At 31.5% G+C, this 25,257-nt stretch overlaps 1 protein-coding gene across 4 annotated transcripts in view; it reads left to right on the top strand.

Annotated features, from left to right (window-relative positions):
* The window catches only part of GluClalpha (glycine receptor alpha 1), a 704,157-nt gene that overhangs the window by 198,299 nt on the left and 480,601 nt on the right, over nucleotides 1-25,257 (top strand). For all 4 annotated transcript variants that reach the window (XM_085809817.1, XM_085809816.1, XM_085809818.1 and 1 more), the window contains one exon: nucleotides 8,226-8,323. The gene's annotated coding sequence lies outside the window, so the exon portion shown is untranslated. The remainder of the gene's footprint in view (nucleotides 1-8,225; nucleotides 8,324-25,257) is intronic.

The raw sequence follows: 25,257 nt of genomic DNA, 5'->3' as shown, positions 1-25,257 counted from the left end.
TAATAATATTTTTTATTTTATTTTAGAGTTACTGTATTTCTAACTATTGTTAAAACTTTCCAAAAATCAATGAATTAATTTTGTAGGATGCTACAATGATACAAAAATAATTTAATCTTAAAAAGAAAACATATTTTTCATTTGAATAGACAACATAAGTTCAAACCGAGCGTGAATGTGTTCAAGATTAATTATTCCTGTTTTTAGTAATATGGTCCAGTTAAACCAAATTCTATTAAAGTAAAGGTAAGTTTAAAAGTCATAACAAATATGAATATTTCTGGTTCAAAATTTTTTCATCTAATATTAAAATAACAGTGAGCCTGAAAGTTTCAGTGTATTTAAAATGGAACGAATATTTCCGACACTGGTAATGGTATTTTTAAGCCTTTATTTTAGTTATTCATTACTAGACGACTCTTCTAGTTATTTATTGCCAACCCATATAAAAAGGGAACCATGTAAAAAGTTATATTTTGGATTTAGGAAACCGCATTCCCTTTAGGTTTTATGTATATAAATTTGACGGAAATTACAATATGTTGTTAATAATTTACATATAATTTCTTAACTTTGCTTTGAGAAGTTTTAGAAATGAAAGAACACTTCAGCATTTAAAGAATTTAGTTTTCGTTTTCACTACATGTTGCATATTCAGTGTGTCTAAAGTCTTATTTCAGGGATTCTGAAAATGAACGAATTTTTTCATGAAGTACCTCATGGTTTCAAAAGAGTTTTTTCGAGCACAGATAGGTAGATACCTACTGCTAGCAACAAGCTCATGGCAGAAGCTGAGTATGATTAAATTAAAATCAGAATCCAAAAAAAAAACTATAAAGACATTAACGTTAGGGATTTTGTTTCATTTTGAACACATACAACCTCTCCGTACATCTCAAATCTATAACACAGATTTTACAGAAGTAAGTTAACTAAAACATTAAATATTACACGCACAAATAAAACGAACAAAAATAGAGAACAATAGTCTAGATTTTACAAAAACAGATAAGTTCAATGGCCAATCGTTATGCAAGCATAATCTAGAGCCATCGGAAGTCGGGCGAGAAAATATAAATGTTCCGCATCTTGAAATACGTTTTTTGAACACTCACATATATTATTTGATTTTAGATCGAAACGAAACAGATAACTTGCAAATTCACCGTGACCAGATAAAAAATGAGATACTTCAATAAAGAAGAAATGCTCGGAACGCAGTCTATGGTAAATAGAAGGAAATAACTTCTTGATGCCCTCAGCATTACAAGATGAAATACATTCTTCATTCCACTTAGATAAAAGCTTTTTTTAATAAAAATACTTCTAATAACACTTTGGAATGCTAATATTGATATCAATGGGTAAATTAATATAGCTAAGAAATTAGCTCTTCCATTTCCACAGAATCCATGATGACCACATGAATTTCCCTGTTTCTAAGCGAACTATGAGCTAAAATAGTTTCGATTGCTAATTTGTCGCTGCTGATAATACTGTTCAAAAGAGGAAGAGAAAAACGTTAATCAGAACAGGTTCTACCTTGAGGATGCTGTTCCATTATCCTTGATCCACTTGTCGATCCCACTTGATCCACTAGGCATTAGGAGCAAAATCAAAGGGAAAAGTTCCTTAGTTAGAGTTTTTAAACAAACAATTACTAAAACGAAAATAATTCCAATACTCTGTTTTAAATTTGTACCTTTCAGTTAGACCTTTTAAGACCTTTTCAGTTCGGAGACCTTTTCAGTTAAAGATTGTTTATGTGATTACGGCATAGCGTCTATGACTACCTGCCTAAGGGAAGGGATGCCTTCGTGGAGGTCGTTCTAAGGAAAACTGGATCGTGTACACGTTACGCTTAGGGAAAACCACGAAAAGGCTCATGCAGCCAGCTCGTTCGTGGGATTCGAACTTTGGACCGAACTACCAATATTTAGAGGCTTTACCGCTCGTTCGCTAGTGGACCTTTTTCAGTTAAAAAAGAAAAACAACATTTGATCATAAGAGCACTAAAGTAATAGTTTACAATAAGTGCATGGAGAGCACGCATAGCTAAAATACTAATCGATCATAACATATGTGCCTTTATGAAATTTTAATATAATTATTAATTAATTTATGAGCAGTAATAAAGCATTTAGAGTCATTAGGTTTCTTTGAAACAGAAGAGGTAAAAAATTTACACTTGAATGCTGTTCCTCTCGAATACCGTTCGATTATGCTTCCAATAGCGCCACGAAGGCATGCTGACGGGAGAGAGGAAGTATCTTATACTGTAATTATTATTTACTTGGCTTATAGTTAGTTCTCTTAGAAAGAGTAGCTAAAATGTATCCCGCATAAAATTTCAAATAGTGTTGATTATATTGCCATTTTAGGTGTTACTAACGTACTACTGAAATCATAACATCTATCCTCACACGATTATAATTTTACGCTATAACAATAATTTAATAACAATAATAATATACGCTAAAACACGTGAAAAAGAACTTAGCAAGCAAGAAAAGTACACGTATTTACGGCCTAGATATGTTCCATAGGAGTTGGCCTTGAAGCGAAAAGCCGTATAACAGATCAATAATGTTGATACAAACACACACAAATTTAATTGGATCTGCTTCATTTTTTTTTTATAAAATCACATAGTCTTAGTTCAGAAAATATTTAATTATTTTTATTTCCTGTAAAAATTCTTACTCAAAAGCGGAAATACAAAATAATGTAATAATAAACAGAAATCCAAAATATAAACATATTAAAAACAAAGGAACACATATTTAAACATATAATAAAAAAGTTTATTATTTGTTTCGGCGTTTGGCAAAAAAAAAATTAAATAATCATATAAGCTGTTAATATAATAATATTATTATGTTACTGCCTGCACTTTTTAATTTTGAAATAAAATGATTAAGGAAATGACTTATGTAATGTTCTAAACATGCTATAGAAAATGAAATTTTAAAGGAGACCACGTTAGGCATCTCTCATGTTCTAGCTTGCTGGAAACCCTAAAATTATTTTAACCAGCCCTGCATATACGTGCTCTCTAGTGACCGCCTGTTTTATCATGGCCATGAACATTAGATTTTTGCTTAAGAATGTTTATAAATACCTTGAGTACTGAGCTGAAGCAGAACAGGATCTGGATATAAATTCAGTAACATTGTTTGCATTATGTAATATGCAATAAAAATGTATTACAATGTTTCTCAGTTAATGTTAAACTACTTAGACGGATTTTCTTCAAAGATTGATATTGATTTATGAGGTGTACGTTGCGAAAACTGATTCAAAGCTGATTAAATATTTGAAACTGATTAAATATTTTAAATTCGACAAATGTGGCATAAAATCAATATTTAAACTTTATAGGAAATGCGAGTCAAATTAAGGATAACTTTTCTGTTTCTCAAAAGCTTGGTTCCGCATAAATCACTGTCATAGTTAGATATATCATTTAGGGTAATAAAGGAATCTCACACGTATTAATAATCGTGTTGTTAGCTTTTATTTCGTGACCCAAGTAAAAGTATATTACATGTACGCAGCTTTTGACAATTATTTCGTAATATGCACAAATATTTACTGAATATTGTTTTGTTATAAATAATATTTTTTATAATAATCGTCAATGGTAAAAACAATCTTTTAAAACAGATCGGAATTCTAATGTATATTTTACATTTTTTAACATTACCTTACGCTATTTGTGTAATGAAATTTAATTTACTTCCCTAAACTTTATCTTTCTTTTCACTAGCTAAATATCTTTTAAATAAATATAATGTGATTTAAATAATTATGATGTAATTTAAATCAATATAATTGTTCAATTATTACAATGCGAGAAATATTTTTAACACAGCTGAGTTTTCTCTGCTGTTTGCATGACGTGGTAGTTAAAGTATAGTTTTGTTAAGGGATAACTATATTTTTTACAATGTAATGCTTAAAAGGTCGTATATGGAAAGTAACTAATTGTTACTTTTGCCTGAATATACTTAAGTACCTACAATGCTCTCATACACATATGATCGTACGGGCTTTTATCGAAAACATACAACATGCTCATGGTGTGTTGCACAATTTTTATTTCTTTTGTTTTTAAGCAATAGAAAAACACAGAAGTTGTTGATCTCAAGACAAAGAAGGTGTTTTTTCCCTCCCTTTTCCCCCATTGTTTTCTTTTTCTTCCTTCTTTTTAATGTACGCATATTCATTTACAAGTTCTACAGTTTGTACTTGTTAGAATTTTAAAATGTCGACTCCTTTTCAATGGTTATTTAATTATTAAATACACTAGCAAGAAATATATGAAGCTCCGTTTCATATCCGACGGAAATACTGATGCTAGATCTCAGTGGAAGTTGGAAATCAAATAACCTCTGGTGTTGTTTCTGATCGAAGTTGTATGCAGTACACGCATCCAGCTCGCTTGTCTTTGCAGTTAGGGAATTTCAAAACGGTACGTGCGCATTGATAGTCCATGTAGCTGGCCATCTGGGAGAGACGGGAAAACGTTGCTCAAACCTCACGGTAACGAACATGTTGGGTTGTATTTGGTTTGGAAATGACTAGTGGTCCTTCAAACGGAAAATGAGCCTTCTGCTCGACTCCGCATTGTTATTCCCTGTTCAGATGCTCCTATCGATTTTTAAGGACTTGTTTCTGTTGTTCGATGTCTCCGAAATTGATTCACATTTATAATATTGATTGAATTCCAATAATGTAATGAGCAATAAAATAAATTTTTTGCACTTTTGGTTTCCCTTTTTCCACTTCATTTGCAAAACTTCGAAAACAAAAGTCTGAATTGGGGCTTAGAATATTTAAAAATTTTGTCTTTTTTTATATATAAAAATAAACAAATCAAATATTACTTTAGCTATAAAAATATGAAGAGACCTTCAAGAAACGGGACACATTTAACATAAAGGAAAAGCTTTAAATAATTTTGTTTCTGTTCATAGCCCAAAAATTTATAGATTATTAAATAAAATATTTGTGATATATTCCAACTGACAATTAGCACGTAAATGAAAGCTGGAAATTAGGAGAAAAACCCTAAATTAAACAAAAGAGCTTTAACTGGAAAGTTAGTTTCTATTTTAGATACATGTAGTGAAAGATTGATAAACTTATTGCAAGAGACGAGATTTGCTGTCTTACTTTTAATAAAGGTATTGAATCAAACTAGCAAGAAATATTAAAGATAAATAAGTTAAAATATATGCTAAAAGTCAAGAATTTAAAAATACCTTGACATCGGTAAATTGCCTAAGCTATTTATTGCTCATATTTAGTGAAATATTGCAAAGCTGGGTCTGGCTGTAACTTAGTGAAGGATTTCTGATTTTGATCTGGTTATAACTTCGTGAAGTATTGCAAAGGACGTATAAATATTTACATATTCATAGCTAAGGACTGTATTCACAATAATTCCTTTCTTGAGATCTAGGAAGAAAGAAATTTTAAATTGAAATAAACAGTTTATTGAATTGCCTAACGATATTTTTTTTTAGTATTTCCTTTTTACTTCTTTCCTTTAATGTTTTAATTACCAGATATAATCGCAGCGAATGAAAAATAGATTTTATTTGTCGAGAATCCTAGAGGAAATCTCCTTTGTCTTCTCCTGAATATTTTATCATTCAGTTCCTTCTCATATTAATTTTCTCAATCCTTTTAATACCAATTAGTTTTGATAAAGTTTATACAGATTATATAGCTTAAGTGTCTTCCAGACAGTTTAGATGGATGCTTCTCTTGTATAATTTACTATAAAAAATAAAAGGGATGAGTTTTATTGGAGGAAAATGAAAAGAAAGAAAGGAAGGAAGCAATAAAAGAGAAAATCTAAAAGATTCAGATTTTTACGTCACATCAGGGTTTTGCCAATGCTTTTTAATGCTGGACTTGCAATATATCAGTCACATCTCCTTGGACTCCCTTCTACTGACACAAAGTTTTATCATTTTAACATTATTATCAAAAATAATTTTCTTAACACTTAGAGTATATAAAATTCTACAGTGAAATCTCAAAAATTTTAAAAGCAGCGTATTATTGGAATTCCTGATAGATGGTTAAATGTCGCCATATTTTTACATTACTTTATCATTTCTTTAGAAACAGTACAGAGATAACATTTAGCGGCAGCATCCTTTTATTTGAAAAGTGGTACAAACACAAAAGTGTATGGATAAAAATATGATTCAGACAAAAATGTGAGGATTGGGACAAATAGAAACTAAGGTGCTTAAAAACTACATAACCCTTTGTATAACATATGATCAAATCACAAAATCCTTAAGGCAACGAGTTCATTCAACAAGCAGATAGACCCATGGGAGAGCAGCCAGTTCTAAGGAATTTTTCTTTTTATTATCAATTTTCTTACTCTTATTAAAATCAAATTATGTATTGATGTGGAGAATACTGTGCCTTCATTTTCAAGCTATAAAGCCCGCTTCTTTTCGTTCATTTCGCAAGTTTTCATACAAACAATATTTATTGCTAAAGCTTTGTTTATTTAGAGAACAAACATAAATTTGAAATCATGCAGAAAATACAGACTTCAACTTTTCTTAGCCTATAGCCGTTTCGGTTTGCTGTTTGTTTTCTGAATTTAATAATAACTTGAATATAATATGGCTTCCAAAATTGCAGCCTTAATTTTTAAAGACACTTAGTTACATGCGCTGAATAGTATGTACCATTAAGATTCATATTTAGATAAAAGATGAATTTAGCCAGGGAAATATTTAGCTTCCCATTTTGAAAGAGAATCGCAGTCTTCCTATATTTTGCTACTGGAATGCGAAATGCGTGTGACATGGGTCATTGCTGGATTGCTGGCCATTGCTGGATCGCAATTACGCAAGAACAAAAAAACGTAGGCTATATGTTGCGAAACAAAAAGTTACGGGAAAGGATAAGAAATGTTTATGGAGATGAACCAGTTGAATTCCTCGAAACTAAACTTTACACTTGAACGCTTGTGTAATCGCCCATGCTGCATCGGGGCCAATTAGAACATTGAATCGGTTTTGAAAACTGCGACGTGTTTCTGTAGGACTGAATTCTAATCGGTGAAATTCCAGAACCAAAAAAACACGCTGTTTAATCGAATATATTATTTCACCTTTTACGCTAGCCAACAGTCGTACTGATCACGTTTGAATTCAAAGCACATTTTTAAAGGCTATTGATAGGTCATTGTGATTAGAGCGCCATCTGTTAACGATGTTTGTAACTAAATTTTCTAAACTTTTGTACACCATTTTTACAGTTTTGCTAATAAACATACAGTTTACCGGATAATTTTATCGATCTTTGTTGTAGAGATATTTAAGTTTGAAATCAGGCTTATTCGCTGATCACCCTGTATCTGTTTAATCATATTATCTGTTTCAAAATTAAATCACTGTTTTCTGCGTATTAAACATTCAGTTTTGAGAAGCTGTAAAACAGATATATTTCTTCATTTCTATTTTCATATTAATAAGAATTATTATTTAGTTTTCAGTGTATAGGTGTATATTGTATTTCAAAATAGCGTGTATCTTACGGGAGCAAAATAAACAGCTAAAGCACTTTTTCTGAACGTGTATGTAATTTTAATTAGCTATTTACAGACTTAGAGAATTTTAACACTGCTATAATAATATTTACTCGTTGTTAAGGTATTTTCTGCTTCTAAGTCAGGCATTGTACTGTCTAAATTTTTAATGAGCCTTTCTCCATTTGCCATTTCGAAACAAAAAAGTTAATATTCATTTTCATTTATTTAGCTGTCTAGGAATTCTGAGAGCTAATGATATGAGTCCAAAAAAATTCTAAATTACCAAAGAGTATTATTGTTATTCAGTTTGAATTTAAGACCTTTTTAAAATTGGCAGGTTAATTCCAATTTTTCAGAAATCACTCGCTATAATAATGCTGACGTTGTGTGGTTTCCTTTTTACATTAACAAAACTTAAAACTTATATAAGTCAAATACCCAACTGAAAGTAATGAGTCCTATTTTCATATTCTACTTTAAAGAGCTCATTAAAACTTATAATCCCCCTCTTCAATTTCAATTTCCACCAGCGCATTTATTAACCGATAAGATCAAAAGAAAACCCCTATTCCTCGGCTTCGCCTTCAATACGTAATTAAACTGAAACTACATGCGAAAAGCTTTGTACTTATTTTTTTTTTCCCTTCCTTAGGTTCTGAGTGGCTTTCGTTCGTAATATATTTATAAGCTTTCTAATTGGGAGTTTCGGAAGCTTTCTCCAGTGTGTAGCATATCTACTCGGTAATAAAGGTAAGAACTTGCATTTTTTATCTTTAAATACCTGTATGTGATGATTATGATTTTCCGTTTAGTTCTCTTGATTTTGTACTGAAGTATTATGTATAATTTAGAGTCAAAGTTAACTCTTCAGAGAGGTTTCGAATGTAAAGATACATGTTCAATACGGTTTAAAATATTAGACAAAAATACGCAAGATATTCGAAAGTTCTGAATAATTGCTATATCTCTCATTTGCAGGCCACGTTAGAACTAATAATAATGCAAGAAAAGGAAATTTTGTTTAATTTTACTTGCTTTATGTCAGAAATAGTACTCACCTAAACACATTGTACTTTATATTTAAGGGGGAAATGGTATTTTATTCCAAAAGTTAAAACTCATGCACAAAGAGCTGAGTGACAAATAATTAATACACTCTTTTGCAAAAAAAAAAAAAAAAAAAAAATAGAAGCACCAAGAAGGACGAAGGACTTTTGCGATCGTGACGAAATTTAGTATGCAAAAACATCTTGATCGAACGCACAAATGATAAAATTTTCAAGGCAAATGAACATCAATTATAGCGAGAATTTCTAGTGCGCAATTCGCAAAGTATAAAAAACCAGTAACAGAGGCGGAAAATTTATCTTTTTTTTGTTGCTGCCATTGTAATTCCATAAAGAAGCAACTAAAGATGCTATTACGACGATATCGAAGACCTTACAGACAATTAAACGACTTCGAACGTGGTCGCATTGTAGGGTTACGTGAAGCTGGATGCTCATACCGAGGAATAGGTCGAAACCTGCAGCGTACAGACATTGCTGTGCAAAGATGTTGGCAGCAAAGTTTGCTACAAGGAAATTGCCGACGAAATGAAGGCTCTGGAAAGCCAAGGATCACAAATGCGAGGCAAGATAGGATGATTGTTCGCCAAGCCCAACAGTATCAACCGCCCCAACGGTATCATTGTAGACTATTCAACGAACTACAGTCATATCTATACTTCCCGTAGTACCGTCCACCATCTCACGGCGCTTGTCTGAGGCGGAGTTACGCTTACAGATGCCTTTAAGACGTTTGCCTTTGACCCCATAACATAGGCGGAGTGGTGTCGCAGCCGATCATCATTGCTGCCATCAGACTGGCATCGTATAGTGTTCAGCGATGAATCCCGCTTCACTCTTGAAGCAAATTGACCACTGTGTTCGTGTCTGAAGAGGATGGGGAAAGCGGTCCCAATCAACTTTTGTTTCACAAAGGCATACAGCCATAACCCCTGGTGTGATGGTGTGGGGCGCTATTTCTTATGACAGGAGTTCATCTTTTGTCATCCTCCGTACATCTTTAACAGCTCATCGATATGTTGATACCATCCTGTGGCCGGTTGCATTACCCTTTATGCCACGTCATCCTGGGGCCATTTTCCAACAAGATAATGCCGGCCTACATACCTCTCGTATATATCTGAGCTGACTCCGTACGGTTGATACTCTTCCTTGGCCAGAAAAATCACCAGACCTTTCACCAATCGAGCATATCTGGGACAGGGTAGGCCACCACATTCGGGCACCACAAAATATCGCAGATCTGGAGCGACAACTGATGAATGCCTGGTAGAATGTGCCGCAGGATCAGATTAGGAACTTCTACAACTCCTTGCCTCGACGAATTCAATCATGCATTGCCGCCAGGGGCGGTTCGACCAACTACTAATTTGAACACTCAGTGGGTGATTCTAAGCCGTGAACAGGTACTATGATTTTTAAATCATTTTATTATCTGTGTATGAGCTATACACATATTCAGTTTTATCAAAAACAACCGCTTCCTTCATGGTGCTTCGATTTTTTTGCAAAAGAGTGTAGAACGATACTTAACAATTAACTGAAAGTAAATAATAGTAGTACATATAATGAAATATAAATTCCTGAAGATGAATTAACATCACACGTGATTGTTAGATTTACAAGCATATTTCTCCTTTATGGATTAATTTTAATAGTTTCTTATAAAGAAGAAGTTCGTAAGTTAAAGTAAAATTTGTTCAAACATTTTTTTCCGATATTGCGCCACTGTAGCAACGGCACCCTGCCAGATGCTCCCGTTGCATAAGAGTGCAGAATTTCAGTATTGCTAGAATTTAATAATTATTACTTATCTTACTTTTTATTTTCAAAATAAATATTTAGTTTTGAGGTTTCGTAAGGTGGAACTTCGTAAAGCGAGGTATGACTATGTTTATTGGTAAAGAACACTTGTTATGATTAAGCAATAACTCTCAAAGTGAACTAAGAAAAGTTGATTTAGAAATCAAACAACAAAAATCAGCGTTATATTTGCAAATTTTCACAGTACTAGTATCGATGGTTTTACCGAACCATCATCCTCAGCTGCCAAAGTGCATGTAAACGAGATAAAAATATTTATCTCTTTTGTACAGATCTCTGGATATGTCCAGGAACCTAGTGAACTAAGTAACGACGTATCGCTGAGTTTAAGTACTTACAACGTAGACTCGAAATGGGTTAAATACACTTTTATTCACTCAAAATAATAACAGTTGGCCCCTTTTCGGGCTTACAGGAAAGCCTCTACTCGGGCTTTTAAATCAGGGTAAGAAAATAAGAAACTCGATTATCAACAGGCAATATACAATACGGCTGAGAGTAATAGATTCAAGAACGCAGTTACCAAAAGGCAATCACGTGTTACTAAGAACTCCAAAGCACTCTCTTTCGAAGTAAGTTGAACTTCCTCTATATACTGCTTCTAACTCATTTGCATTCAACGTGATTCTAAAAACTCTCTCTAGCAGAGAATTGTAAATGGAGAACAAGAACTGAAAGGAAATGATTTCAAATTAAAAAATAACTGTCATAAAATTAACATACATCTTACAAATGGTAGTAATTTTAAACATTAATAGTTTTAAACATGCATCTTTATTAGCAGTTTATGCATAAGAGAAGAAATTGTTCATTTCATTTTTACCCTTCAATTGTTTATGCTTCAAAGGTTTCAAAGATAAGAATGTTTTGAAGCTTACTTTTGAAGATAAGACTTTTCTTGCATCATTTCTACTACAAGAAAGAAATTTTTCTGTTCAAAGCTAGCAAGCGTGTTTTAATATCTTATCAATTTAGAATAGAGATTTAAATTTTATAGACGTATTTATTATTATATGCACGCATTATTTCGTGAAATGCTGCTACTTTTTATCCCTTGTTATATTTGTGCATTGCATGCTAAAAAAGTCTCTATATGCTCTTTTCCTTAAATATTGATCCGCTATGTATACTTTTAACTATAGATTTCATCAATATTTAGTAGTGAATTTAATGAAAGCATTTTCAACATTTTGAGTAGAAGGTTCTGTAAGCTTAATATAGGCTTGCTGGCTGTAAGCTTAATATAATTAATTCCAATACTACCAAAGGCTATCTGTAAGCTTAATATAATTAATTCCAATACTACCAAAGGCTATCTGTAAGCTTAATATAATTAATTCCAATACTACCAAAGGCTATCTGTAAGCTTAATATAATTAATTCCAATATAGCGCCTATGCAAATTCCTTTTGCATATCAAAACCATTTGTATTGAAATGTGATCTTCTAGAATTTATTTCCATGCTATCAGATCAACAGAAACAGTTTGACCGTTTTCGTTGATGTAATTCCGTTGATGAAGTCGAATGTACATATAATAAAATTAAAACTATTAATGAGTACTATTTTATTATGAAATAGAAAGTCAGTACAGATATTTATCTAATATCTTAGAAATTAGTATTATGGCTATCTGATTTGAAAATTTGAAACCAGTAAAAATAGATGCAGAGTTTCTGAACTAGTCAGTTATTTTGTATTAATGCTTGCTTTGTTAAACAGAACAAACTCGCATTAATTAAAATTCAATTTAGAAATCCATTTAATAATCATAAGTGCCCTTAATCGCATACTACTAAGAAGTTTTAATTATATTTCTTCTCATTTTATGTACAAAGATTCGCGATTAATATATAAGATGCACATAGCAAAAAGAAAAATAACCACGATAAAAACTGAAGGCTTTAGTGTAAATTACTTTTAACGTACAAGATCTTTTTCTTCTATTTAAGCTTTGAAAACTTCCACACAAGATGTTCCAAGATAAATAAAAAAAGTATCTATAATTACGATACATATAGAAGTTGTCAGAGGATGATGCGTCAATCAATGGCCTTTTTTTAATAAAAATAATATAAAATGTTTCAGAAACGTCCAAAGACGTCTTTAAGACGTTTCTTCAACATGGGATTTTTCGATAGCTTTCATTCTTGCCTGGATGAAATGAGTAGTCTTTCAAACTGGGCCTGTATTGATGCTTCTTTCATTTTACCTTTTTATAGATATTTCTTCCAAACGAACAAACATATATCTATATATAACCGTCAGTTGTCTTCTGGTTCCCTTTTTTTCGTTTTTTGCCTGACAGTAGCAGTCTTAAAGTAAAATGAGAGACGAGATCTTTTTTGACAGAGTTGAGTCGGTGAAAGACGCTCAGCAGATATTTTGTTTATTCTTTTTTCTTTCCTAAATTTTTTGTTTGTTTTTTTAAAAGATATCTCCAGATTGTGCGTTTCAATTCATGGTCCATTCTTGAGTAAATAATGCAACTTTAAAATACCATAAAATGGGAGGGAGAGGAACGTTTATTTTTCTCAGCGTTGCTTTTTTTTGGCCTGTGTAAACTAAAGCCTGAATAATGTTGGGGACTTAAACATATATGCGGAAGGATAAGCAAATAAATAACAATTTCTATTCTTTAATACATTTACAGTTTGGCTGCGAATCGTGAATTGCCTGCCTGCCATAGCTGACGTCAAGCTGAATTCCACTGTATTTTACTTCTTTAATAAATCATATCAACAAACTTTGGAGTTTTCCCCACATATGCAGCTAAAATAAAAGTTTGCTTTTATTTGACTTAGATTTATTAAATCTGTCTTTCTTTTTACCGAAAATATTTGTAACACCAGAAGTGAGAAGACTTTTATATTGCTTCTAATTGTTTGAAATTTCAGTTAGTCACTTCATTCGTTTTCGAGGGGCGAGGAAAGGAACAAACGATGCGTGTATTTAGGTCATACTATAAGTCTGATAACACTCTTATGGTCAGTGATTGTTCAGGTTCAAGTGAGAATGATATCAGAAGTTGGCTGCGGAATTTGGCATTTAATTAAAAAATGAAGCTTGTTTCTGAGAACCATGCTATTTCTTTATTTATTTATATTAGGCATGAGATAGTTTTATTTATTCGCTTAAAGAACAACAATATTTTTCTGTTATTCATCCATATATTTAATTTTCTACCGCAAATGATAATATAAATAGCTAAGATATTATTGAAGACTTCAACAATACTTTAAAAAATGAAAGAAAATAACCCAACCGGGGATAGTGGTTAGCGACGATGACTGCCGTACTGAAAGGACCATGTTCGAATCTCGACGAGATCATGTATTTTGTAAAAGTATAGTGTATGTGCGGCATGGCAACACTCTAAATATGCGGCGAGCCGAAAGTTCTTTTGAAAGGTTAATGGTAGAGGACCCGTCTTCCCAGAGTGCTCTACATCAAATTTGGGGGGGGGCGGAACTGAGAAAATTCGTACTGTCCCCTGTACGGTGCTCAAGGTCCCTACCAATGACAGACGCAGTTGACTTCTTCCCGTGATGAATGTCTTGGGTTTGTGCTGACAATTGTCAGACAAGTAAGACTAATGACAACAAGAATGCAAAATTAATTATTAAAATCATGAAAATTAGTATTCTAAAGCACCATATACTTCAAAATATATTGAATATATGAAAATTACATACTAACTATATATGAATCCATATATATGGCATATATGTGATCATATATCAGTTTAGAAATGCTGAAGGGGAATATAATACATTAAGTATATGTTTCGTAAGGAACGTGATCGTAATGTGAACTCAGACATGAATTGTAAAATGCCAGGATTATATCAAAAAAGCTTAATACTGATAAAAAATTTATACAAAGGAAAATGATTAACGGCAACACCAGAAAAACGTATAAACTATTACCAAACAACAGAGGATAGAAAACAGCAAAATTCACCACGGAAAAAAATGAAATGTTCAATAGTACTCATCGTGCGGTTTTGAGAATTATATAATAAACTATAAAAGATATAAAAATATCAAAATTAATAAACGAACTTAACTGTGTCATGAAACTTAAAATGGTAAGTAAAAATTAAAAATTAGAAAACCAAATCAAAGTTCTTTTATATTAAATTTGTCGAAAACGAAAACTGCAGAGATTTGAAACCTTAATTTACATCATATTTTTGGTGATCTTCTAGAGCCAGTTTCATTTTCATCATCAAGCCATTCATTGCGTAAGGTATAGCAACATATATGTATGTATGTATTAAACTATGAACAAATTTAGCTTACAAATACAGCACAAGCGTATGGCGAATATACAGCAAGTAAAGAAAATGTGGAAGAAATTTGGAAAAAAGTAGGGAAAAAAAAAGGAGAAAAAAATATGTACAACATTTCTCTCATCAAAAGAAACGGAAACTGGCAGGAAATGTTTATTACAATGCTGTTCTTTTTTACTAGCTGCCTTCCCTCCCCTCGTCTCTTTTATTTAGCAGCCCGCACCCTCACTTTATTATCCAACTGATATCTCCCCTGGCTGTTGTATGGGTAACTTTTATTACAGGACGATTCAACGACTATCAGTCGGGTTTCGAAGCAAAGGAAAACTCAATTCGTATTGGTCTTTCTGTTTGCTTGTGTTTTTTTCAATACCAACTCGATTCTTTTTTAAAGTAAACAAACTTTTGTTTTTCAAAAGCTATCTCCGAAACAATGTACCTTTCTCGCAGAAAGTGAGAATGGAATAAGTTAAGTTGTATAAAGCAAAAGAGAGAAAAAATGAAATATTATTGTCCAATAAAACACTTATTTCTGTAAGGTTAAAGAATGGACGTATTCAATAAAAACAGAAACAAGGAAATTGCTCTATGTAAAGGATTATAGATGCGTGTTAATCATGTTCTTACAACATAACAGATCTTATTCAAGCAAAATCATTTTTCTTTTTTCAGTAGTAACAATAAACAGTAACTTGTTTAGAATATTTCATTATAAATACATTCCTTTATAGAATGTATGGTACTTAGAATGAAAACATTTTATGAGACTGGTAAATTTAATCAATTAAGAGCTAGACTTTTAATTAAGTAAAAGCTAAGCTCCAGAATATAAGTTTAGCATTAAATGACGACTAAATTGATTTAGTGATCACCTTCACAGATAATTAAAGTTCTAACAACTAGCAGATTCTTTTCCTTATGAAATTATACAAGGAATGCAAAGAAATGGGAAAGTGCGAAATACTTTCAATATATACAAAAGCACAATTAAATAAACATTTGCAACAGTGACAAATTATTCGCATTTTGTGGCCACAATCTACATTCTTTGTATAAATGTATTCTTAGGAAGCTTTAAGACTTAAATAATTTTAGTTCTCATATTGTCGTTACCGAGACAAAAGTATCTTAGTTGATAAATTTTTTAATGTTTGAAAGTGAAACTTAGTTGATTAATTTTTAATATCTGGATGGTTTTCCATATAATGAACAATAGATGTCTAATTTTCAGAATCTTCAATCATGGGTATTTTACTTGCGGAATACAAACTGTGTTAAAACATAAATCGAAACGTTTCGAAAATAAAACCAAATGATTTTCATAAAGAATAAGGAACACGGCCAAAAATGAGAAGAACTACCATTTTTAAAACGAAAGTTTTAACCTAGTAAAGACATACTTTCAATTCGTATTTATCATTAGACATACATTTTAGGAGATTTGCTTTAGAATTAACAGACTTCTTACCTTACTCTAAATACGGATACCCCCACTTGTATTTGAGTGTATTTATATCGTTCATGCATTTATTACAAAATGGGATGACTCTGTGAAAGATTTTTGTAGATTTACTCTAAACTGTCTTCATGAATAAATATCTGAACAATTGGCTATAAAGCTACACTTAAAAAATTTAAGACTACAAAGTTCAGTTAGTTGACAATTCTTTTAGCAGAAAACATATAAAATTTGACTTTTTATACTCTATTAAGAATGTTTTAATTAAAAGAATTTTAGGCTACTAATTGATCTTCCACTGGGCAAAAAAAGTTTCGTTACAGGCATAATTGGCACTGAAACAATAATCGTCAAATTTATACAGGACCCACCTATGACCAACTTGATATTTGTAGTTCCACTCGGAATTGAGTATGAGCAATTGAGCTAGCTGCCTTATGGTTCTTGTCATTTGTAACTGGAATATAAGACGGTTCCTTCAAGATGTCCTCCACGAAGACATAGAATACATTTAGTGTGCTTTGTTTTAAGGTCAAGCAACCAAACCCGTTGGAAATAGCGGTGAGGAGAATTGTTAAAACTGGTTAACTAATAATGAAAAACATCATGGGAAGGATATATTTAAAACTGGATTTAAAACAAGTGCTTTTACAGGGAACATTTTTAGGGCAACTGGCTTGTATTCACGTTACACATGAAAGCACAAAGTTTACCCATGCAATCATCAGTAGGTCTTATGGGACTAGATTTACAGACCATATAATGCAGAATTTCAATAAATACAAAATCTCGAAATTCAGCAATTAGTAATTTGAAACCAATGTGTCTAAATTAATGTCTCTATCGCATTAAAAAGAATTTTTTTATAAAACCACATTCGATAAAACATGAGTAACTGCCCATAGCAATACTTGCATGTGCTTTCTCAAAACTTACCAAGCTTCCCAAACCTACATTTTATTAAGAATATATAGCATACTCCCTTGAATTTTGAATCTCGTCCTCTCTAATTTTGCTCCACTGCTACTCCTTAATTCTCAAATCATGAACGCTGCTAGAACTTCTGTCTGTGTTGTCAGCTATAGCTTTCAAGTCGTGGTCATCGTTACCATGTCACCGTCTTTATCAGAATTTAATCTGTATTGCTATACGGAATGATCTTCAGAACCATTCAGATCATTAGATATACCTGTTTTCTTGACGTTCGAAGCTCTTCACTAATATTGCTTCAACAACCAGACCCCATGAACCCAGAATCCAAGAACAAATCAATTAGTAAGACAAAAGCAATCATGACAGCCACGAATCCATTTTAAAATTTAGGTACCTCATTTTCTGAAATCATTGAGGAAGTTTAAAAGTACATAGATAGTTATAAAAGTTTCATAAACTTGCTCTAAAATGCTAGGTGGGGGAAATACGCAAGTATATCCAGTAATTTCAATTTTAGAGATGGGTAAGAAAATATATATTCCATGTAGAGTTACATGAAAACGTACATACAAAGTTAATATTATATGTATTGCGATGCCTTTAATTGTACACATTAAAGTTACTTTTTATGTTTTTTATACACGCAATATTTTAAGGAGGGAAAATATGTTTTCTGTTATCTAAATTCAAATTGTTTCAGGCATTACAACAACTAGTCTGAAGATTCTACCATTTTAGGTGCTGAAATTCGTGTTAATGTTATTCTGTTAAGCCTTGATTTGTTACTATGCACTTACGCTTACCCTTTCCTCCTAGTAGTAATATGTCATTTTTTTCCTATAATTAACTCGTATTTACTCTGGTAATCATAAACATAAAAATATCACTACATTTCAGGATAAGTTTCTCAATACATTCCTTTAATGCATGAAATATTAAAAGGTAGCATTGTAAGGCTATGTATGGTTTCAACTATTAGCTGACTTAAAGAACATTTTATGACATTTTTAGCATCTTAGTGGAGTTTAATTTCTTCTTTGTTGCTGTTTCCCTTGCCATAATTTAACAGTTTTAAATGATATTTTATTCATTATAAAAATGATAATTTGAATTTTAAGTTAATTTAAAAGTTTTATGTGAAATGGCATTGCAATCTCACTTTCTTTGAAAGTTTAATCATGCCCATCCCTCCCTGTATTGTAGGATGGAATGTTCCAAAAAACGTATGTGAAGTATTCTAGCACATTTTCTCTACAGTTCAGAATAATGTATTTTTCGTTCATCACTAGGTGCTATTTTTTTGAAGAATTTATTTAAGCCTCTTATGAATATTCCAACTGCCTTATAACTACAAATCGTTAAGAATATAACTTCCGTCTTCGTGTTATTTTCACTAACTCCCAGCTAAACCTTATTTGATTCTTATTTGACTTTTAAGAATATAAAAAGTCACAGAACTTTAAATGCTTGCTGTTTCTAACGATTTCACCGCCAAAATTGAAGTCCATTATACAGTACTACTCCATTTAATCACTTTTACTACTTTCTTTAAGTGATCATTTAACATCATTCCATATAAGATGAAAGGTAAGGTGAACTAACTAAAAAAGATAAAGTAAAAACCTTCGAAGGTATATTTATAGTTTTTGAAGGAGAAGCGCATTGTATTAATCAAACAGAGCTGAGATTTGAAACGTGGCAGACATTCAATATGAGAATAGAGTTTTTTTATGGCAACCCTTTAGAAAGGTTAGGCGTCTACTACTTCCGATGGTATCACTTCCTCTTCATGCAACTAATATTTTTCCTCCCGTAACTCTAACCCTCAACTTATACCGAATCTAACAGGCGAGCTTTGCTGTTTGGACCCTCTTCAGTGTTTGGCTGGTGCCGCAGGGAGAAACGTCGATACCCAATATCTGAAGGATCAAAGTAAAGGATGAACTGCAGAATGGCTTGGCCTCCAAGAACAAAGTCAACGATAGAAAATGACTTTGCGGCGGAAATCCTGTATTTCTTTCCCTTCTTTATTATTGTTACTACTATTATTTCGTTTTCATTTCGGGTAATAGAGGTATCTACGTCTAGAAAAGTTCTCCAAGAATGTATTTTTTAACCCAACTGAGAAATAAGAGTGTGTTTGCTTTTGATGTAGGTAATATTAGAAAAGGACGAGGCCATACCATTGAAGTTATGCACCTTCAATTGTCTATATTTCTTAACTATGAAAAATCCCATTAAATCATTCATCTGTTAAACTGCATTAAGTTTTGCCTTTTGATACAGATATGTGACTACGTAAAAGTATTATTACACTCAATTTAATTTCTACTGTATTATATAGATTTAGATTTTTTTAATGATGTCTATGGGTGAAACTAGTATCTTTTTCATTTATTAATATAAAATTCTTTAAATTGAAATTTATTTCTTTTCGATAATATTTGAAAATTTAGTTCATTATTTAGAAATTTGAAATTTATTAAAATGGAAATATATATTGAAAATCAATAACTTCGTAATTAATCCTTATACTCTGTAAATAAAAATTTTTTATGGAAAGAAAAATAACCAAGAAATACAAAATTCGTCGAAGCGAAGAAAAATTAAGAGTAGAGATCTAGTTAAAACATATATGGTTAAGCGGTAGTTAAAATACATAAAATTATAAACAACATATTGCATAGTATTGCATAAGTTTATTTGTTCGGAAAATGCTAAGAACCTGCTTGATAATTTGAAAAATTATGCATAAAGGAAATCTGGAAATTTCAAGATTGTATAGAAACTAAGATACTGAATAACGGAATAATAACCGTGCAGAAATAACGGAATAATCCTCAGTACTAAGAGCATATGTATATACATGCATGAAAGGAAATCGAAGTTTGCGTGTTACTACTCTTAATCACTATTTTGAGAGTAAGCTGATTTTAGTAACAATTGGCGCTTTAAATGAGACATATTGAAGTACTTAACAAAGAATGACTGAATAATTGGGTGATGAAAATTAAAATACGCCATAATGATAATGGAACTTAAGTCACTTAATAAAAAAATACTATTTCTTAATTACACGAGAAAAAAATTTTGATCTTTATCCGTCTGGACACATGAGCATTTCTTATTTATGCTTTATAAAGTCCGTTTAGATAACAGACAAGTGCCTTGGTGGACTGCACTGAATTGTCTAATTTAGGCAAAGCATAAGACAGTTATTTTTTATCCTGATTTTAATCCAACAGCACTTTAAGAGACGAGACCAAGAGTTATGCATTCAACCCTGCTATTCGGCTTTAGAAAGGACCTTTAAGTGCCATCATGCGGCAAAGAAGCTATCTAAACTAACCAGTCACAAACGTCTATGCCGTCATCAGGATTCAAATTCGAGGCCAACATCATGAACATCCGTCAAGAACCTCTGATTGTAATAAAACCAGGGTACAAAATTACTGGAACAAGCAGAAGATTTGAAAAAAAAATCAAAGGAAAAAAAATATTTTGTAGAAATGAAAATTATGCAATAAATTATTCCTAACAGAGATGGTTACATTCCTAAAAATTAAATTACCATTTGATTTTTCAACTTTTTTGTCTAATATCCTCTTATATCCTGCAAATGAAATAAAACAATGTAATAAACGCAGTATTACATGAACGAAAACATAAAAATATTGCCATTGCTGAAAATCAGAGAATGCTAAAATCCAACTCCAAGTAATCCAAAATTTAATAAAGATTTTTTTATATATATATTTTGATGGCTTACTAAATTGTTCATCAAACTCAGTCAATTCTTAGTCACTCTTTTTGCCTTCATATAATTAATCTAACCTAAAAAAGATGTAGTCATCTCTCAAAGTATACATATTTTAATCCTTCAGTTATTTCCTAAAATGAGTAACAAAAAGACTTCTTAAAGATATATAATCGGTTTTTTTTTCTTTTTTTTATGAAATGTTGTTTCAAACATCTATCTAGCACTTACCATTCGCAGTTCAGTTTTTCATTATAGTTAAGGTTTTCAGCGTTATACTACATCCCCCCACCAAAACCTCTTCTGTTCTCTACCTGACAGCCTCACCAGCGGTCCAGAGAACAACATTGCCTATTTCGGAGCGTCAATCATTTCGCTGGTTCGATTCCTATAAGAACGATGACTTCGTGAGTACTTTCATCATGATATCCATGTATTACTACAAGCCTACTTTACTACTTATGAGAAAACGCATCTCCCAAGTCAAAAATAACCCTCGTGTTTTTTAATTTTATTTTAGGTAATGGTTTTGCAATTTACTCACAAAAACAGGAAGTTTTATATCTTTTGTTTAATTCCGCTAGTCATAGATGACTAGATTATACTAGTCAACTAGTAATTTTTAGTCATTTTTAGGTTTTTCTAGGTTTCTAGGTCACGAAACTAGTCATTTTTAGGTTTTTCTAGGTTTTCTAGGTTTTTCTATTTTGGAATAGAAATAGAAAATATAGAAAAATATAATTCTATTTCGAATAATAGGAATTATGAATATAGGAATTATGAATTATGAATATAGGAATTGTGAATAATGAATTTTGAATCTATTTGAATAATAGAAAAATATAATTCTATTTTGGAATTTCTATTTTTAGGTCTTCTAGATTTTTCTATTTTGGAAAGCCTGCTTATTATTTAATCAATTCTGTACAAGATATATGAGCTGAAACTTTAATGTATGCAAACATTCTTCTACATAATTTATTAGGTAAATATTAACTATTAATAAGCAATTTTATTCTAGGCAAACAGCAATCAAAATAAAATACAATTAGGTATTGATTAGCATTTAAAGGCGTATTAATTATTAATCAATCATTTAAAACATATTTATTGCCAGGAAATAATTCCAGTATATGATTTTTATTACTGTTTAGAAATTTAATACTTCCAATTAAATTACATTAACTTATACTAAGCTTAGTAGCTATCTTCCTATATGAAGGGATGTCTTCAAGGTGGACCTTTCAGGGAAACATTCTGTTTAAGTTACACATGAGGAAAGCCATGGGAACAGCTATGCAGCAAGTCTATATACTGCGATTTCAACCTTGTGGTATTAGTAGAATTTAGTGATTTTATGCGTTTTATCACCGATGGGTGCCATTTTCTTTCTGGAAAATATAGCTTAGACTTTGCCAGTAAACTTGGCAAAACTAATTTGAAAGCATCCAGAAAACTACAAATGGTGTGCATGCCTTAAGAAATATATTTCAAAAAATAGTTTAGCTGAAAATCTTCGACTACTAAAAATCCTTAAAATTAAAATCTTGAATAGGATGAAAGCATTGAAAACTAATCCCTAAAAATATTTATATTTGTTCTACTATGTACAGTTTCTTTAAACAATAAATATTTGACATAAGAACACGCTCATTACTAAAATTGCTGAATTCATGGAGGTTAATTCGCTATAGCAACTCTATAAAGAAACTCCATTAGGAGCTCGGATCGTAAACTTTAGAACTATTTAATTATATGCCCTACTGTAGCTAATGATGGAAATTTGTCCCCTGACAAATTTCCTTTTAAACTTTTTCTGATATTGAAACGCAGTAGAAAAACAACGAAACAACGAACTAGTATAGCATATGAATTGCCTTTTCCTGTGACACTCACCTGACAAGCCTTTAAACAGATATATAACACTTTGCGAACACTTTTATGAAATTACAGAATACAATTTACCAAGAAATGTAAAGCGTAGCACAGACACGTTTCTGTACTTCATCTTTAACTGCATTCAATTTTGAATGTTTACTTCTTTTAGGTTACAATCTTATATTTCCTTACCTGTATTTTCACACTATAAAGAAAATTAATGCATTCAAATTAATGTAATTCAAACAAAAATTAATTTTAAACAACTCCCTTCGCGAATACAAGTAGGTATAATATTTAAAATGCATTATAAATTCTCCTTATCCGTTCTTGAAAACGGATCTTAAACCGAAAATGAAGTGAAATTCACATGTTCTCTTCGGAAGTAACACTAGAACCATTTTTATATATCTCGGCATATAAACCATATGTTGGTTTGAAATTTTATGCCTTTCAGCATAAAATTTTAAGGAAATATGCATTTTTCAAAAAATTGCATTTGCGAAATTTATTCTATATAATCATTAATAAACTTTAATATCTCTGAGAGGAGACATTCGACTAGTATATATTCTCCTTATCCTTTACGATATCCTCTCAAAGAGGACGACCCTGTGCAAAAAGCGTTGAATATTATTGTTTTGACTATTTGGAAACATTCACGGTTGAAATTGTTACTAATAAAAAAAAAAAGTAATAGACAGCAAAAAATTGTAAAACGATAAAATTGATTCTGTCCGTCGAAGTTTTACCCTAAGATGAATAAAACAATAATAAATAGCCAAAAAAGGTACAACAGTTTTTTCTTCAAAGATGAAAATTTTTATGTTTTTCAAATAATGCAAAAGCATGCAAATGCTACCTGCCTAAGTGGAAGGATTCATTCATGGAGGACTCGCATTCGCACAACGCGTGGGGAAAATCAAACACGCTACCAGCCCATTCGCCTATTTGGGCAAATGATGAATGCCTTTAGTTTTGAAGTATCACATTCTTGTTACATGAAATTTTCTTTGAATTCTGTTCTGTTTTAAATTGTTATGTGGGCACGGACTAAGTTTAGTATGTCACATCTTATATGAAGTTTTGATGCTGCCTTCTTTCGTATTTCGTTGGTCCAACGTCTTTACTTGCTGCAAGTAATTTAATTTTTCACATCGCCTGTTAATATTGAAAGCCAGAAGACGTTTAAAGTTTAATTTTCTTTTATTATTATAAAGTAAAATAATGGTTAATCAATATTCCTTATGTTATTCCTGGTTATTAAAAATAAGTATAAAGAAGTATAAATATTTCACTTACTATTTAACTTTCCCATTTCAAGCACAAAACATAAATATACTGAAATGTCCTGCAGAGGTTAACTTCAGATAAGATACCCTTAAAGAGCTTGAGAAATTAATTGCATGCTTGGTCAAGAAGGATAAATTTAATTGAAATGTAAGATGTTCCTGTATTCTTTTATAAAATATTTTTAAGTTTTTTCCCTATGATTATTAATTTTCACTTTTTTATAACTAATGTTATTTTTCTTTAGTTTTTATTATTTTTCAAAACGAATGCATAACGAATAAAGAAGGAATCTAACCAAAACTGAAAATTCTAAAATTACATTATTATTTTTTAGGCTCGTAACATTTGTTATACAAAGAGTTTACTTAAGGATATGTGATATTTGTTATACTATATAGTTTGGGATAACACAAAACTGTATTTTTTCAGGCTTCTTGACTTGTTTACATGGGTCTAGCTGCCCTGTAACTTGATCTGTATTTGGTACATGCGCTATTCAATAAACTAGGCAGAATATTTCCATTGAAGGTCTAGCTTTCCCAATAGAATCAGACTTAATACAGATCTCATTGCAATAGCGCGCACACAATATTGAATGAAAGGCACCCTCGTATGGCAAAAAGAAAAATCCAATACATCAAATACAATCATTCCCATCCGATGACATCATCCACCTTTACTGCATCGCGCCCCCTTTCCCCCCAGGGCATCATAGGTCTTCCCTCTCAATGCTCATCTATGTGCCCCGAGGTGCTGATTAGTCTGTATTCCATGTTGGCTTTGTCTTTTTCTTTCACCAGAGTCTTATTTATTTGCCTCTTTCCTAAACTAGTAAGGATCGCTCACTTGTTTGCTGACGGTATTGTTGCTTATCGAAACGCTAGATGCGAAACTTTTGCTAAGACCTATTTAAGCACATAAAATGGAATCTGAAAGTTTGCAATGATTTCGCAAGAGAATTAGAGCAAACGTACGTTAAATTAAAAGAGTCTATTGAGAATCCAGCTGGTTCTTAATTTAAAGTCCTACTGATTGCATTTTCATGACATTTTATTGCAAATGACATTAAAGAATTAAGGATTTTTTATTTTAGGAATTATTTGTGATAGTAAAACTGGAATATCATTAATATCATGCAATAATTCATTAACGTCTCATTTAGAACAGATGACCATACGA

This window comes from Stegodyphus dumicola, chromosome X2 (genome assembly GCF_044657685.1).
Source record: "Stegodyphus dumicola isolate Sdum_Otavi_A_Nest chromosome X2, ASM4465768v1".
Classification (NCBI taxonomy): domain Eukaryota; kingdom Metazoa; phylum Arthropoda; class Arachnida; order Araneae; family Eresidae; genus Stegodyphus; species Stegodyphus dumicola.
The sequence above is the reverse complement of the archived record's forward strand: the minus strand, read 5'-3'. Positions and strand labels throughout refer to the sequence as shown.